This window comes from Lolium perenne, chromosome 5 (assembly GCF_019359855.2).
Source record: "Lolium perenne isolate Kyuss_39 chromosome 5, Kyuss_2.0, whole genome shotgun sequence".
NCBI classification, from domain to species: Eukaryota; Viridiplantae; Streptophyta; class Magnoliopsida; order Poales; family Poaceae; genus Lolium; species Lolium perenne.
In genome coordinates, this window is record NC_067248.2 from 133,495,622 (window position 1) to 133,514,434 (window position 18,813).

The window sequence follows — 18,813 nt, forward strand, 5'->3', positions numbered from 1 at the left end:
ACTTCTCTGTCCTAGATATTTTACCTAATTCCCATCTTTCGTTTGTTGTCACGGATAGCTGCTTGGTGTTCAACCCCTCGGCGGGGGAGCCAGGGGAGCCCTTGTCCATTATTTGGGCCAAGGAGAAGGTTCAGGCTGTCATTGCAGAGACTGCCCGCCGCCTGGCTAGGGAACCCGAAGCGCGGTTCTGCCCAGGTGGCTGCGAGCTTGGCCGAAGCCCAAGGGGTGGCCTCGGAGGATTCGGCGCTGCCAGAAGCAGTAGAGGATTCGGCGCTGCCGGAGGCAGGGGCCTCGATGCCGGATACCCGAGCCAAGGTGACGGCTCGGCCCTCTGCGACCAATCGCAAGGCCGGTGAGACTCTGTCGCGCCTGATTCAGAAGAGCGTCAAGGCTTCTGTACGCCCTGTTCTACGAGACAGTACAAGAGGCGCTCGAAAAAATGAGATCCCTCTTCTACAACTTGAGATGGTTTGGGGGACGAGGGCGTCGCACCCAACTTCGGGACTTTATGCAGCACGAGAGGATCGACATCCTAGGTCTTCAAGAAACGGTCAAGCATGATTCTTGACCGCTGAGCTACGGAGCCTTGAGCAGGGTGGCCAGTTCAATTGGAACTAGGTACCGGCCAATGGTCAATCCGGGGGGATGCTGCTGGGTTCCGAGACGAATGCTTTGAGGTAGGGACCTGGAGGAAAGGGAGTTACTTCATTAGCGCAGACATCTACCATCGCTGCAAGAGGCTAATCTGGACATGCATTCTTGTCTACGACCCAGCGGATCATTCCAAGACTAGGGAGTTCTTGGATGAGCTGGTATCGGAGGTGGAAGCTTGCCACTACCCTCTTGTCGTAGGGGGCGACTTCAACCTCATCCGGCGTGTGGATGACAAGAACAACAGCAACATCAACTGTCCTAGGGTGCGCCAGTTCAATGATGTTATCGCTAACCTTTCCTTACGGGAGATTAACAGGATTGGCGCCAGGTTCACCTGGACCAACAAGCAGATCTCTCTGGTTCGCTCCGTCCTGGACATGGTGTTTGTCTCCCACTCGTGGGAATAGATCTTCTCGCTTTGCTCGCTTACTGCGGTCATGAGAGTGGGTTCCGACCACAACCCCCTCCTCCTCGACGACGGGGAGCAAAGGATTCGGAGGCCTGCGAGATTCTTCCAGACTTGGTGGCTTAGGGTGGCTGGGTTCGATCAGATGGTCAATAAGAAACTTGATGACTGCATCAATGCGCTGGGGCCGCATCACAGTAGCGTTGACCTCTGGCAATGTATTGCTAGTTGCCTTAGACAACATCTCCGGGGATGGGGTGCGAATCTTGGCAAGCTGCATCGTCAGGCGAAGGACATTCTCATCTGCCAGATCCAGGAGCTGGACAGGACAACGGATTCAGCGGGGCTTGATGAGGATGGTTGGGCCCTTCGCTATTTCCTCGAAGACTAAGTGGTCCAGTTGGATGGGATGGAAGAGGATTAATGGCGATAGCGGAGTAGACTTTAGTGGACCCTCAAGGGGATTCCTGCACTGCCTACTTCCATGCATTTGCCAACGGGAGGCGAAGGAAGTGTATGATCCCCAGACTTATCACCAATGAAGGGGACTTTACCGCCCAAGAAGACATGATGGGTCATGTCTACCAATTCTACCATGGTCTGATGGGCACGGTGGGGGAGGAGAGGGCCTTCTCCCTTGCACCTAACCTCTGGCCTATGGACAAAATGATAGGCGAGGAGGAGAATAGGGCTCTCGAGCTTACCTCCACCGGGGAGGACCTGGATGAGGTTCTGGCCGGGATGAAACTTGACTCGGCCCCAGGTCCCGACGGCCTACATGTTCTCTTATTTAAGAGGTTCTGGGGAACGCTTAAGGCTCCTATCCTTCATATGCTCAATGACTTTGTCCTAGGGAGGATCAACGTTGCGCGCCTTAACTATGGAGTTATCTTCCTCATCCCTAAGTCTCAAGGCGCTAACAACATCAAGCAGTTTAGGCCTATTGCTCTTATCAATGTTATTTTTAAATTCATCGCTAAAGCCTATGCCACCCGTCTTGCTCCTGTCGCGCTTAGAACCATCGATCGTAGTCAGACTGTGTTCATCAAGGGTAGAAGCCTGCACGAGGGCATGCTGGCTCTACATGAGATTGCACATGAACTCAGAGTCAGAAAACTGAGAGGGATCCTCCTCAAACTGGACTTTGAGAAAGCCTTCGACCGTGTGAGTTGGGGCTTCCCAAGGAAGGTCCTCCTACATAAGGGTTTTTCCCCCATGATTATGCACCGGCTAATTCAATTGGTCTCGGGAGGACAAACTGCAGTGAATGTTAATGGTGTCATCGGGGATTACTTCCGGAATGCACGGGGAGTGCGACAAGGGGACCCTCTATCCCCGATTCTCTTTGAATTTATGGTGGACTCTTTAGCGGCCATTATTGCTAGGGCCAGCTAGTTGGGGCACCTCCAGGGGGTCGTGCCACACCTTATACCGGGCGGTGTTAATACCCACCTCTAATACACTGATGACACCTTGATCCTCCTTGACCCCTCGGATGTCGGAGTGGCGAACCTCAAACTTCTGCTACTATGCTTTGAGAACATGTCAGGATTGAAGATCAACTTTGCGAATAGTGAAGTGGTTGTGACCAGGGTCACTAACCAGGAACGTCAGAGGATTGCGGATGCCCTCAACTGCAAGCTAGGGAGCTTGTCGTTTACGTACCTTGGCCTCCTTCTCAGCGACAAACCCCTCTCAGTTGCGGACTGGAATTTCCTCACTGAGAAGGTTGGCCATAGGGTTGAGCCCTGGCAAGGGTTATACCTCGCCTCCGCGGGGAGGCTAGAGCTTACCAACTCTTGCCTCTCTAGATTGCCGTTGTTTTCAATGGGGCTATACCTCTTGCACGACGTGACACATGGGGACATGAACCGGCACCGTTCCTGCTTCTTTTGGGAAGGAGTGTCCCCAAGCGCAAGTACCACATGGTAGACTGGGCTACAGTGTGCAAGCCAAAGGAATTTGGAGGATTGGAATCCTCAACACAAAGTTCATGAATATTGCCCTTATGCTTAAGTGGATCTAGAAGATCTATCAGAACAGCGAGGGGCTATGGGCAGACCTGCTGAGGGCCGAATACTTGGGCAACAATGACTTGTTCTCCCCTGCGGTGCCTACCAAGGGCTCCTAGTTCTGGAATGCCATTCAGAAGATCAAATGGTACTTCAAGATGGGGGCCAAGCACAAGGTGCGTAATGGGAGGCGAACCTACTTTTGGCTAGACTGGTGGACGGGCATGGGGCCCTTTGGGGCTGACCTTCCCACGCCTTTTCGCATGCTGTGACAACCACTTCGCCACAGTGGAGGGAGTTCGCAACAACGATGGCTGGCGTATCAGATTCAGACGCTCCTTCGGTGTCGTCGAGATGGTGGAATGGGAGAACCGTTGCATGATTTTCGACCTCACTCCCATCATTGCGGGAGAGGACGAGGTCCGCTAGACGTTGGAGACAACATGGGAATACTCCACCAACTCCATGTACTGTAAGTTGTCCAAGGGTGGGGAAATCGCTCACTTCAAGGAGGTTTGGCGCACCGGGGTGCCGCCTAAGATTCGTGTCTTCCTCTGGCAGCTCATTAGAAGTAGGCTTCCAGCGGGGGATCAACTAGTTAAGAGGAGAGGGCCCTCTGACGACAACTGTGCCCTTTGTGGAGAATGAGAAACCTGCGATCACATTTTCTTCAACTGCCATATCACAAAATTCATGTGGGCAGGGATTAGGGAAGTCGGATTAGGGAACTCCTGAACTGCTCTTGGAATCTAGCAGGGGCCGCGAATTTCATGGCCACAGTAAATGGCATTATGGGTCGTCTCCATATGTTAGCTTGGTACACCTTCGCGGCCTAGTGCTGGGCCCTTTGGAACATCCGGAGCAAGCTAGCTATAGAGGGATCCCTGATCAACAACCCGGGTGACGGCATCTTCAAAATGTCTATTCATATGCAGAGCTGGAGGGTTCTGGTCAGACTGAGGGACTTACCGCTGCTGGACGCGGCTCCAGACGAGGTTAGGAGGCTTCAGCGGCGGAGACGCGATGACGATGGGACGCTGATGGATGAGATGATGATTGACCTCTGCCGCCACCTCGATGCTTCACGTGCAGTCGCTTGTGGCTTGCTTGTCTTCTTTATGCTTTCAGACTAGTTGGTACTTGTGGTTTGTAATCACTAAGACATCAGACAATCCGTTTGGGGTGTGAGTTGTATACTATGTTTCCATAAGAGCTTTATAAAGCTGGGCCAAGGACCTTCCCTTTTAAAAAACTATACCTATCACATTTATATGCTATGTGAGATATTGTTTGGTCGCCCATAGTATTATTATGGGAAACTTAAGTTGCCGGCACCGCTTGTCATGATCATGCTCATTGCTAATGGCAAAACCTTTGCTGAGAGGAATGGGGGCTTCGCCGTGTGTACTAGCCACACGGCTATGTACATTATACAATCTTCAAAACTCGGTGAATCTAAACAATTACCTAATAGTCTTTCATAATACCCTTTTTTATCTTAACATATCTTCCTATGTACCAACTGGTATAGTTTCTTTTCTTTGTCAGTTATATTTAGTATTGTCTGTAACTGTGTATATTAACATCCAGTATTTTCCCGTTTGGTTTTATTTACTTGTAGAGAGGTGAGTCTGGTGACTCCTTTGTAGCATATTTTGCATACCATATGCACCACATTACGTCTATCGAATGGAGTCCACATGAAGCATCAACATTGGCGATATCATCTGGTCACCATCAACTGACGTAACTCTCCACACCCTCCTCCCATATATAGTTTCATTTCGCTGAATTACCCATTTATTTGCCTCTTATTTTTTATATGAGTTTCGAACTGCTATGCTATTACATAGACTATATTTTGGGCCAGAATCTGGGATCTTTCATTGGAAATGGATGCGGAAGAGGAGGCTGAATTGAAATCAAAGATGAAAGAGAAAGCACATGGGCCTGATTGACGGAAGATTTTCCCCCACGACTACTCCACTACGGGAACCAGCCAAGCTGCCGACGGCCTGCATCCGTCGGCCCAGCATCACCTGCCATCGGCCCACGCCTGTACCGACGGCTGCCGTCGGCACAATATTGCCTCGGCACAGACCCTGACGTCGTCGGCACAGTCCTTACCGTCGGCACAGATGCCAGCCTGACGATGTGACGATGCCGTCGGCACAGTCCGTGAGGGGCTCGCGGAGCGTCTAACAGCCGTTAGACTAGGAAGGGTGATGTGCCGACGGCCAGACCGTCGGCACAGGAGCTGTGCTCGGACGGCCAGAGGCTACCACGCGTCCACGCCCCTGTTTCTGTGCCGACGGCAAAGCCGACGGCCCAGCCGCCTTGCCAGCTGCTCCACCCAGCTGTTGTCGCGCCACCCTTCTGTGCCGACAGCATGTCTGCCATTTGGTTTTCCCGCAATATTTGTGGCACAACACAACAAGCACATCACAAATAGAAGTAATATAAATTGAAATGCATCACAAATGTAGCACATCACATAATCATCATTGTCATCATATTAAATGTAGCAACAACATCATCGTGATACAAATATGTAGCACGTCGCACACACGATCATCATACATCGTCGACACATGGCACACACGATCGACTCTAGCCTGTCACACAGATTCTCAATATCGACTCTAGCCTTGACATTATCCTTTGTCTTGTCAGGAATGTTCAAGACGGTGTTAAAAACGGACTCCCCAACATTCTTTTTGGTGTGCATCATATCGATGTTATTGGGAAGTTCGAGATACTTGTAATACTCGAGTTGCGCTAAGCCTGCCACGTGAGTCCAGTTGTGTGTCTCACCATATCCCACATATGTTTTGCCGGGTTCTTTACTAGGCTTGATAGCATGTAGCTCACTATCAACAGTTTCACCATTGAACTTTGATATCGTTTCTTCTTCATGTACAACTTTGCCCTTTGTGAATTTCTCTTTGTCTCCTCTGAACCGATTCCCTCTTTTGAGGTACTTTCGATGTTTGTCAAATGCGACATATTTGCGACCCGCATTTAGCCAAATGAACTCCAGTCGGTGTCTGCACACTGGGCATGGAAACCTACCAGCTGTAGAATGCCCGCAGAATAGGGCGTACCCAGGTAGGTCGTGCATGGAATATTGGAACCAAACTTTCATGACAAAGTTTGTCTTTGTTGCTCGGTCGTATGTCAAGGTCCCATGGTGCCAAGAGTGGTGCAAATCATCCACAAGCGGTTGCATGAATACACTCAAATTCTTCCACGGGTAATCAGGCCCTGGAATAATCATCGACAGGAATATGGTCTTCCTTTGCATAAGGACTCTGGGAGGGAGATTGAGCGGAATAACAAACACGGGCCAAGAGTTGTACGAGGATGCCGACATACCATATGGATTGAATCCATCGGTTGATATCTATTGGGGGGATGACCCCCGGTATGCCAAAGGCATGCCAAACCAGATGGTTTGAGCCATCAGGATACCGGTTAAATGTTCATACCGGAGCATAAGATGGGCGTTTGGCTGAACAGGGCTAAGCCGGTATCCTCAGGGGAGGTATACCGGAACCGGATAGAAAAGGTACCGGGCCACCAGAAAGAAGAGCATGTCGGCAAGACTGGTCAAAGATCCTCTCCAGAGCTAGAAGACAAAGATGAGCTAAGCAAAGTAGCTTTAAACGAAGGGCTGACGATAAAGAAGAAGATGACGAAGAAAGAAGCCGGAGGACGTCAGCCTCCTTGATTAAAGAAGACCCCGGTGTCATCTATGATTAAAGTAGCTTTGTAAAGTAGCTTTGTAAAGTAGTTTGTCTAGTCAAAGATGCCATTAGGGTTTCTTGCACTGTAAGCCACCCTCTCCCCTATATAAGGAGAGGGGGCAGCCCTCCTTACGTACGCACGCACGAAGTAGCAAGGCACGAAGCACAAACCTGTAACCTGTGAGAATCAATGAAGAATGTGATCTAGAAGCGAGTTCTTCCTTGTATCTTTCTTCTTCAACCTCTGGCCCTGGCCAAGTTCTTGAGGAAACCATCCGGAAGTTCGTCCCATCGGATCACAAACCCTCCCCCGAATCCTCTAGCGTCCATTCGGCCCCAATCTAAGCCATCCTATGGCATCTGCTCGTTCACCACGACGACAGTTGGCGCCCACCGTGGGGCATGAAGTGGCGCTTGCTGGAGTTCACATTCGGGCGGGCATCCTCGACGTCGCCGGTCAGCGTACGGTCTCCGCGTTGGTGCAGCGCATCTACGCCATGGACATCATCAACGACAACGCGGGCTGCTTCGCCAACGGCGGCATCTTCCCCAAGAACGGCCGCATCATCGAGTTTGGCAGCCACCGCGTCTACTTCGGCACCGTCCCCGTGCGCCAGCGCCTCTCGCCGGTGCTGGTGGCACCGGACCCGCCAAGATGGCTTTGTGCTGGCCGCGCCGCCGGCAGCGTCGAGGTAATGATGACCGGCGTGGTTGGTGCAGGAAAAGAAGCTGTGGGTGAAGGTGCTGGTCATGCGGCTTCGACCCGTGCGGCCAAGCCACCGCTGGAGCGCGGCGCAGGTGCTGCGGGGGCATCATCAGCACCACCGGAAACACCACTCCAAGCAGCGATGAACGTTCTCGCCACCCCCATCGCGCAGAACATCGACCCGGCAGCGGCTCAGGCGGAGCTGGAGGTGCAGCGCCAGAAGATACTCGAGAGCGGCAAGGACGTCGTCAGGGCGCAGCGCGAGCTGAACCTAACTGTACGTGAGTATAACGCTGCCCATGGCTTTGCTTCTGTTAGCGCGCATGCTGCTAGGATACCGGAGAACTGGCTAAAAGCTCGCAACCTAGATCAGGATTTGCGCAAAGAGATTCATGCCGGCAAAAGTACCTCTGCATCTGTTAGCATCGTGGAAAAACCTAAGTACAGTAGCCCGGATAAAACTATAAAAGCTGCTAAAGCTGCAGTAGAGTTATGCGAGTCGCTTTCCGGAGATGCTTTGGCAAAACAGCAAGAGCGTGTTAGAGAGCTGCTGGAAACTATTGAGCAGCAGAATGCTGAGCAGCTGGCTAAGCTAAACAAGGCCGCGGCCTCGAAATTCGCGCGTTCAACAAAGAATGCCGGGAGCAAGTCCCATGGGCAGGCATCGTCCCCCCATCCGGACAGAAGAAAAGAGAAAGAGATGAACGCACAGCAGATGACTGTGTACGATCCGGTTCTTGCCGGAAAACAACAAGCCGGGCAACATGATGCCGGTAGAAAAAGCCAAGGGGCAGAATGAGGCTACGCCAGAGGCGGCTATGCCGGAAACAATCATGCCGGTAGATACGAGACCGGGCAAAATTATCGACCTGCAAGGGCAGCGTATGATGAGGAGGAAATAGATCCCCCGAGGTACCGGCAGGCAAGGGCCGTGGTACCGGAATGTTATGATGAAGCTGATTCTGCAAGACCGGCAGCTTTCCGGAACGCATTGGGAGAACGCCTGGGAGAGAGATACTTACCGGAACGGGATGCGAGGCACCGTCTGGATAGAGTGTACTTGTCAGAAATGGTCGAGGAGGAAGGTCCCCCAGGCCCAAAGTGCTTTGGCCCAAGGATCATGAAAGAAAGACCACCAGTGCGCAACTTTATGTTGCCCCGTGACACAAAAACATACGATGGCACTACGAAGCCGGAAGACTGGCTCGCTGATTACGTGACCGCGGTATACGTCGCAGGCGGAGGAGGAACCGTAGCAGGAGGAGGAAATCGGCGTTGGGCCGTGAGGATCATACCATCGTTTTTGGTTGGACCGGCAAGAATCTGGCTAAACAACTTGCCGGCAGGAAGCATAAATGGCTGGCTGGATTTTGAGGAGGCTTTTGTGAGCAATTTCAGCAGCACCTATCAAAGGCCAAACAGGCCGCAGTAACTCGCTCTGTGCATACAGCGCGCGAACGAAACAGACCGAGATTATCTGGCTCGGTGGAACACTACAAGGAACTCCTGTGAAGGGGTAATCGAGGCACAGGCCATTGCTTGGTTTAGCAGTGGGTGCAGAAGAGGTTCACCGTTGTGGCAAAAGCTGCAGCGGAACATGCCGACAACGTTGGCAGAGATGATACGTGTGGCGGATAGCTATGCGTTGGGAGACCCAATGCAGCCGGCAGTGCAACCTGAGCCGGAACAGCTGCGCCACGAACAACACCGGGATAACCGGAATAACAAAAGAAGAGAAGATTTTCCGGATCGAAGGTATGGTCCGCAGCAAGTTGCTGCTGTGCAGGAAAACTCTGAAGCCAGCGGCAGTCAGAGGCAAAGAACCGGATCGCAGCCATGGGCGGGTCCTAAGAAACAATGGGTGGAAAAGAAACCCTGGGTCCAGAAAAGAAACTGGCAAGAACCCGCAAAATACACCATGGAAGCTGCCATGGACCAACCTTGCCGGTGGCACACACCAAATCCGGCACACCCGTCAAACCACCTGACGAAGGATTGTACCTGGACCAAGTACTTGATGCAAAAGGGAGCGGTAAAAGATGCACAACCACCACAAGACATGCCGCGGCAACAACAGTTACCGCCACCACCGCCACTTACCGGGGCAAACGCCTTACCGGTGCAGCCAAACCGGCAGCAGTACCAGCAAGTTAACCGGGTGGAGCAAGATGATGATCAACCACCTCCACCGGCACCTTTAGGCCGGAATGTTTACGAAGGCCCGCATATGTGCTGTGTTGTCTTTGTCACCGAGCCAACAGACAGGCAAAGTGTACACCGCCGCTCCATGGAGGTCAATGCCGTGATGCCGGCAGTCCCCAAGTACATGTTGTGGTCAGATCAGGAAATTACCTGGTCATTTAAGGATCACCCCAAGATCATGCCGAATCCGGGTGGATACGCTCTTGTTGTGGACCCAATCATGAAAGGGCCACAAACTCGAGTAAAGTTCAGCAAGGTGCTGATAGATAACGGTAGCAGCATAAACATCATGTACAAGCATACCATGCATACGCTGGGCATAACAGAAAACATGCTTCAGCCAACGCGTACAACGTTCCACGGAATCGTTCCGGGCTTGTCCTGTGCCCCGATAGGAAAAGTTCGGGTGGACGTAGCATTCGGAGGACGTGATAATTGCCGGGTTGAAAATGTTGAGTTTGAGGTGGTGGATCTAGACAGTCCTTACCATGCATTGTTGGGAAGACCAGCATTGGCAGCTTTCATGGCTACCACTCATACGGCTTAACTCAAAATGAAGATGCCGGCACCTCGTGGACCCTTGATTGTGGTGGGGAACTACAAAGTCTCACTGGAAACTGCATCTGCCGGATCGAACCTAGCGGAATCGCTGGTGATCGCGGAGGAAAAGAAAAGGATGCAAACAGCGGTTGCGCTGGCTCAGTCCTCACAGTTGAGCTTAGCGGCAATGAGTGGAAACTTGGGCTCACCGGCATTCAAGCCGACGAATGAAACAAAGGACATTGTGCTGGATCCGGCTTACCCAGAGCGCACCGTTCGCATCGGTGCCGGACTCGATCAAGCATAGGAAAGCGCGCTCGTCAGCTTCCTCCGTGAGAATCGGAATATCTTTGCTTGGTCAACTGATGATTTGGTAGGTGTTCCGAGGGAGCTGGCTGAGCACTCTTTAAACGTCCGGAAAGATGCCAAGCCGGTGCGACAACCCTTGCGCCGGTTCGCTGAAGATAGAAGGAAAATCATAGGAGAAGAGGTAACCAAACTGCTTGTTGCCGGATTCATTGTGGAGGTCACGCACACAGAGTGGCTGGCCAATCCGGTAATGGTCGAAAAGAAGAAAGATGAGAACCTGGAGGCTAAGGCTCTGAAAGTGTGGCGAATGTGCATCGACTACACCAACCTAAACAAGGCCTGCCCAAGAGATCCTTTTCCTTTGCCACGAATCGATCAAGTGATTGATTCAACTGCTGGGTGTGAGTTGTTGTCCTTCCTGGATGCCTATTCCGGTTTCCACCAAATTCCCTTGAAAAAGGAAGATCAAATAAAAACTGCGTTCATTACCCCGCACGGGGCTTATTGCTATGTCACTATGCCTTTTGGTTTGCGCAACGCCGGTGCAACGTACCAGCGCTGTATGCAAAAATGCTTGTTCGATCAAATTGGAAAGAATGTGCAAGTCTATGTAGATGACATTGTGATAAAAACTAAGGTAAAGAACACCTTAATCGATGACATCCGGCAAACATTCGATAACCTAAGACGGTTCCGGATGAAGCTTAATCCAGCAAAATGTACTTTCGGTGTCCCTGCCGGCAAGCTGCTCGGTTTCCTTGTATCAAGCCGGGGCATAGAAGTCAATCCGGTAAAAATCCGGGCAATAGAAAGAATGACTGTCCCTCGAGAGCTAAAAGATGTGCAAAAGTTTACCGGAAGCTTGGCATCGCTAAGCCGGTTCGTAAGCAGGTTGGGAGAAAAAGCTCTGCCACTCTATGCTCTGATGAAAAAATCCGACAAGTTCGTCTGGACCCCTCAGGCAGACGCAGCGTTCAAAGAACTGAAAGCAATGCTGGCCACAGCACCTATACTGGCTTCACCTCTAGAAAGAGAGCCTATGCTATTATACATAGCGGCAACAAACCGGGTTGTGAGCGTAGTGGTTGTGGTTGAAAGAGAAGAGGAAGGAAAAGCCGTCCAGAGGCCGGTATACTACCTGAGCGAGGTGCTCTCCCTCTCAAAACAAAATTACCCTCACTTCCAAAAAATGACTTATGGCGTGTACATGGCCGCCACAAAACTCAAGCATTACTTTGAGGAGCACCCCATGAAAGTGGTGAGCGAAGCACCGATCTCCGATATCATGTGCAACAAGGACGCTAGTGGAAGGATTGCAAAGTGGGCAACCTAGATATCACCATACGTGCCGGTATATGAAAGAAGGGATGCCATAAAGTCACAGGCTTTGGCTGATTTCCTCGTTGATTGGGCGGAAATGCAATACAAACCGCCAGATCAGAGGATAGAATACTGGAAAATGCACTTTGCAGGATCCAAACTCAAGGAGGGTCTAGGTGCCGGTGTGGTGCTCACCTCACCAAAAGGAGATCACCTCCGGTACGTTTTGCAAGTACATTTCAGGGCATCGAATAATGTCGCTGAATATGAAGCTTTGATCCATGGGCTTAAGGTCGCAAAAGAAATCGGTGCACACCGGATCATTTGCTATGGAGATTCAGATCTTGTGGTACAGCAGTGTTCCGGGGATTGGGATGCAAAAGATGCCAACATGGCCTCGTACCGGTTTCACGTGCAAAAGATTGCCGGATTCTTCGAAGGGTGTGAGTTTCACCATGTGCCGCGAGCAGAAAATGAAGCCGCGGATGCTTTGTCCAAGCTGGGCTCATCCAGGCAAGAAATTCCTCCCGGAATAGCTTTGGCTCACTTAAGAGCGCCATCGATCAAACCAAGCCCGGAATCGGAATCAATTTTTGTACCGGAATCACATGTAGTACCCATGGATATTGATGAAGGAAACCCGGGGACTACTCCGGCAAACTCGGGGACTGCTCCGGCAAGCTCGGGATCATTGCATCTGCAGACCGGAAGAAATGATGCTGGTAGATAGCATGGAGATAGATGCACCGGTGTTTTTGGTTCGAGAGACACCGTCGTGGGTTAAACCTATTAAGGAATTCCTGATCAACGGCACCTTGCCGGATGACGAAAATGAGTCAAGGAGAATACAAAGAAGGTCCAAGGCATATACATTCATCAATGGTGAGGTGTACAAAAGAAGCGTTACCGGTGTCCTTCAAAGATGTGTGGAACCGGAAGAAGGGAAAGAAATGCTTGAGGAAATTCACCAAGGAGAATGTGGGCATCATGCTTCATCAAGGGCGCTGGTAGCAAAAGTATTCCGGCATGGGTTTTATTGGCCCACTGCTTTGGAAAACGCTGAGGATTTGGTAAGAAAATGCAACGGGTGCCAGAGGTACGCCAAGCAAAATCATACCCCAAATACCTGGTTTAAAAACAATACCGTTAACATGGCCGTTTGCCGTTTGGTGCCTCGATATGGTCGGCCCATTCAAAACTGCAAGGAGCAGCATGACTCACATCTTGGTAATGGTGGATAAATTCACCAAGTGGCTAGAAGTGAAACCTATCGCAAAGTGTGATGGGCGCACAACGGTGAAGTTCTTGAAAGATGTCATTTTGCGGTATGGATACCCGCACAGCATCATCACTGACAATGGAACCAACTTTGCTCAAGGTGAGTTCAAAAGGTTCTGTGAGGACAACAACATCCGGTTGGATTTGTGCTCAGTGGCACACCCACAAGGCAATGGCCAAGTGGAAAGAATGAATGCTTTGGTACTTTCCGGTATCAAACCTAGACTCATTGATGCAGTGGAAAAGTCACCGGGATGTTGGCTCGATGAGCTACCATCAGTACTGTGGAGTATAAGAACAACTCCAAACCGGTCTACCGGATACACTCCGTTCTTCATGGTTTATGGAGCAGAAGCAGTCATACCAACCGACATCATTCATGATTCACCAAGGGTACAGCTCTATACTGAGCAAGAGGTCAAAGAGGCCAGAGAAAATGATGTGGACTTGCTAGAAGAAGCAAGAGAGCTGGCTTTGGCAAGAACAGCCATCTACCAGCAAAACCTCAGACGCTATCATAGCCGGAAGGTTAACCCGAGAGTATTCCGGGAAGGAGATCTCGTGCTACGCCTAGTGCAGCGCACTGAAGGCCGGCATAAGCTTTTGCCACCATGGGAAGGTCCCTTCATTGTAAGCAAGGTGCTTCACAATGATGCATATTACTTGATCGATGCACAGGAGTGGAAAAAAGGAAAGACGGACAGGTCCGGAGAGGAGAGCAAGCGTCCATTGAACGTAGCTCTGTTGCGTCCTTTCTACTCTTGAAGTTGTGGTGTAAGAAGTTCCTTTTTGTACCTTAATTGCTATGAATAAAAGATGCCGGAACCTTGAATGAATCTCGGGGACTACCCCAATAAGGTTGCATGGAACTTGTTTATTTTTTCAGTTTACCGGTTGCTTATTGAACGTTTTTTCTTTCCGGTTTAGTAGTGTGCTAAACCCTACCGGAGTCTTCGACTCTGCTGCTGTCCGCAACCCGGCTTCATGGCAAGCAAGATAAACCGGTAGGGGATAAGCACATGAACTGTGGAGAGGGAGAGCAGGAAAGAACAATCCAGAAAATTTAACTAACCCCGGTTAAACCGGTTTTTTGCAAAATTTCGAAGTTATTTCTAAGTTCAAGAAAATGCTTGTTTGGTGAAAGAACCTTGTGCTCATACGCCAAAGAACGCCCAGAGAAGGCAGGCAGAGCCAAGGCAAAAGAACCAAGTATGCATCGAATTGGATGCGGAAACAATTTAGAAATCTTTGCGGTGCAAGATAAAAGCAAAACCAGAAGCAAATATGCTAAGGCAAACTTAAAGATACTTAACTACCGGTATAACTTACCGGCATAAAATGTTGTGTGGCAACCGAAAGCGAACTTAAAGTTTTACATCATACACCCCGGCATACCGGGGTCAAATTTAACGAAGTCTGTTGTAAAGCAAGCAGGAGCAGATAAAATGTTCAGGCGACGGGGGCATCAGGTGGAGCAGCACCGGTCTCGGTGTCTTCAGGGGGAGCAGTGCTGGCCTCGGGAGCTTTCGGCGGCACGTCCTCAGCAGCCTCATCTTCATCTCCCTCTTCTTCTTCCTCATCGCTGAGGTAGTCCTTGACACCAGGAGGGGGAGGGATGAAGGTGCGGACCTCGGCATACTCAGCAAGCCGGTAGGCCCGGTCCTGCCGCTTCGCGGTAAGCACCGGATCCGTGTCAGTGGGAGCATCTTGGCGCACACCTTGAAGAGCATCCAGATTCAGAGCCGGGTACCAGGAGCATGCGGAGCGCAGCGCCGCGTCAGCTCCGGCACGAGCCGCGGAGCATTGCCACTCGCGAATCCGGTGCCCGGCATCCTTGAGCCGGTGGGCGGTAAGCGTGATGTTTGCCGGCATCTCCTCCTCAGGCCACAACACCTTGAAGAGTTGGATGGCGGCGTCCGGTAGGTCGGCAAGGAGCCGGTCGACGGAGCGCATGTGTTGGACTCGCGCGGAGAGGGCGACAAGATAGTCGTACCCATCCCAGTGCGCGTCCATGTTGGGAAATTCCCGCGCCACCCGATCCTCCATCACCTTCTTCACGGCGTAGACCTGGGAGTCCGGGAAATGCTCTACAGGAGGAAGGAAAGAGCATAAACACAAGATACCGGCAAAAAGAATGTCGGAAGAACAAGGAACAAGGATACATTTTCAAAAGGAGAAAGCTTATAAGCGAAAGAAGGGACAAGGCAGGGGCTTACGGAAAGCCAATGCGTCAATCTGCATAACCAACCGATCGTATTCCTTGTGATCTGTGGTCATGACATCAATGAGGCGCTCCGCTGCCTTCCGCGCCTTCTTTTCCTCCTCCAGCTCTGCCGTCAGAACGGTGTTGGAGTTCGTGGAGTCCTCCACGACCTCCGCCAGCCTGGCCTCAGCTGCAACCCGGGCATCCTTCAGAGCTTGCTCGTGCTGGAGCGCGGCTTGCATAGCCTGTTCCTTCAGCTCCCTCAGGGCGGTCTTCTGGGCGTCCAGTGCCTCGTGGTGCTCCTTGATGAGCTGCTCTTTCTCGCCTAGATACCGGAAAGAAACGTGTTAGCAAGCGGCAATAGATGAAATGAAAAAGAACGGGTTGACCGGAGAAGAAAGGGTGGTACCTTGAAGCTTGACAACCTGGGACCTAAGGGCCTCGATGGTGGCTTCCGGAACAGCTGTTAAACAAAAAGATGCGTAAAGATCAAAGAAGAAAACATTCCGGTGAAAAGATGCCGGAGGAAAAGAAAGAAAACCAACCTTGGCAGTGGCTATGGGCCTCGGCAAGGTCCCGATGCTCCCACAGGAGCTCCTCAAAGAGCTGCTTCCGGGCATCCGCGGTGCTCTGATCAAAGGAGGATGGTTATGAGAAAGAAAGAAACAAAGTTCTTAACCCGAAACTCGGGGACTGGCAGTGCCGGTTTCGCGCGTTTCTAAGTTAAGTTTTCCGCTAAGAACAAGAGTTCTTAACCCGAAACTCGGGGACTGGCAGTGCCGGTTTCGCGCGTTTCTAAGTTAAGTTTTGCGCTAAGAACAAGAGTTCTTAACCCGAAACTCGGGGACTGGCAGTGCCGGTTTTGCGCTAAGTTTTTAAGTTAAAGTTTCGCGCTAAAAGCTACGCTCTCAACACGAAACTCGGGGACTGGGAGGATAGACAAGATCCGGAAAGAAAAGAAACCGGCATCAACAAAAAATTACAAGAGGGTTGGCAAAACTTACCACCACGTTGCTGGTGGCGTCGTACCATGCACTGTCAAACTCCTTCACGGCGCGTTTAAGCCGCGAGAAGTGTTCTTCAGTGGACCGAGGCCCAGCAGGGTCTGGCGCTGGAAGGCGGTCCTTCCCCAGGCCGCGGGTAGAGGCAGAGATATCCGCCTCATTCCACTTCTGGGCGTAGGGGAGAAGGTGCCCCAGGTCTTTACCCGCGCGTTTCAGCTCAACGATCCGGCCTAGGAGGCCGGAAGGTTTGTCTTGGACAGCAGCAGCAGCAGGGCCGACGTGCAGCACCACGGACCGCGAGCCGCCTGAGGCGTCGCCCTCCACGGCCTTGCCCTGAGAAGCCCCGGGCTTGAGGAACTTGGTGATCTTGGAGGTCTCTGGTGGCGGCTTTCGCTTGGCCGCGGAAGGTCCTTGGCTTGGCGACGGTGTAGGCTCGAGGGAAAGAGCTTCCGGTTGAGGCGCGGGAGATACCGGCGCGGAAGTATCCGGCGCGGTGGAGGAGGAGCTTGGCTGCTTCTTTTTCTTCTTCGGGGAAGGAGGAACCAGAGGTTCCACCTGCCCGGCATCTATCTCGTCGGCGCCGATGTGGCTGGCGCCGGTATCTTGGGCTTCTGGAGGGGAGGTGAAATCCTCCTCCGCGCGGTGATCAGGAGGTGTTGGGGCCGCGCACCCCGAACTTGTAGTGCCTCCCGAAGGGGAGGCAGAGGTGTTGCCGGCACCAGATGGTGCCGGACTTGAGTGAGGAGGAGGAGTTGAGGTCCTTGCGGAGCCGGCAGAGCCCTCCGGCTGGGAGCCAAGCTCAAGCGCAGGGCTGAAAGAGAGAAAAAAGAGAGCGGGTTGGAAAAAAGCAACCAGAAAGGAACTTGGTGAAATGGAGAAAACACAAAAACAAAGAAAAGAAGAACTTACCCGGAAGAAACCGGCATCCGCTTCTGCTTGTAGCGCTTCGTGCCAACCTGCTTCCCTCCAATGACTTCTGTCCGAGGGCGTTTGGCAGGAGGAGCATGGCTAGGGCCGGCGCCAGCAGCTGGAGGATCACTTTTCTGGCCTTCGGCCATGAGTTTGTCCAGAAACTCATCCCCAACCTCGGCCTGCAGGGGGGCCACATGCTCATGGACCTGTGGGTTGATGCTGGCTGAGGGAATGTCTACAGAATGACAGTAACAAAAAGAATATGAGAAAACGAACAGAAAAGCTACCTCAAGCAAGGTCAAGTCATCAGACGAACCAGCTGGCTCCGGCGGAGACTTGCCGAGGCGTGAAGCTGGAGTCCGGCCCATCCTCAGATCCAGCCAGTGAATGACAGGATCCGGATCGTACTTGTCCAAAGGCCTCTTCCGGCAAGGGCCTCGTCGATCTGAGTCAATCCGGGGGAAGCGGGCCTTAGCCTGAAAACAAAGAAAAAAGGGGGTTTAGTCGCAAGTATGAAAATTACCGTAATACGACCCGAGCCGCATAATTTCTTACTTCTTGGGACGGAGGATTTCTGGAGCTGAGAGGGCAAAGGCCCCACTCCCAGTCATCCAGCATGTCCGTTTGGCAAATTTGGTTAGCCTTCAGGACCACGTCCGCCTTGCTCAAGGGCAGGCCGGTGATCTTGGTGGGATCACCGGGGCCGTACATCTCGCTAATCTTGTGAGCACGCTGCTGAAGGGGAAGCACCCGGCGGCAGATGAAGGCGCAGATGATATCGTCGGAGCAAATGTTGGTGTCCTTCATCAACTTCAACATGAAGCGTACCACCCGGTTCGTCTCGTTGTGATCCGTACCAGGGTTGTAGTGCCAGTTGATCTTGGCGGGCGGCGCCGGGTTGAACACCGGCAAGTTGATGAGGTTGGTGGCGCTCTTGTTCTTCACATAGAAGAACGTTGTCTGCCACAACCGGCAAGACTCGAGGCCGTTGAACTTAAAAAAGGGGCTCCCTTGGCGGTAGCCGATGATGCAAGACCCGCATTGTACGGGGGGTTTGGGCTTGGGAATGTCCTTGCCCTGGACCGAATTGATCCGGAGAGAGAAGAAGCGGGCAAACGTCTCGCGAGCGGGACGGATGCCGATGTAGCCCTCCATGAAGGCCACAAAGCAAGAAAGATAAAAAACGGCATTGCCGGGAAGGTGGTGAGGTTGGAGTCGATAGAAGTTAAGGAACTGGCGGAAGAAATCGGAGGCAGGAAGGCCGAAGCCACGCTCAAAATGAGCAAGGAAAACAACGACCTCACCGGGTTCGAGCACCGGTTCGATCTCGTCACCTGGAAGCCGGCAGATGACTCCTTCCGGAATCCTCCTGGACCGGTAGAGCCAGTCGATCTCATATTGGGTCACGTCGGAACCCCTCCAGGCTCCGCGTGTCTTGCCGGAAAGATCCTTTCCGGAGGCCCGGCTAGATGTGCCGGCCTCTTGATCTTGGCTAGACGCCAAATCCATCCGGGCGAGGTC

At 52.0% G+C, this 18,813-nt stretch overlaps 1 pseudogene; it reads left to right on the top strand.

The window, feature by feature from the left end:
• Window positions 1-18,813, top strand: part of LOC127303586 (protein HEAT STRESS TOLERANT DWD 1-like) — a 98,951-nt pseudogene that overhangs the window by 4,118 nt on the left and 76,020 nt on the right.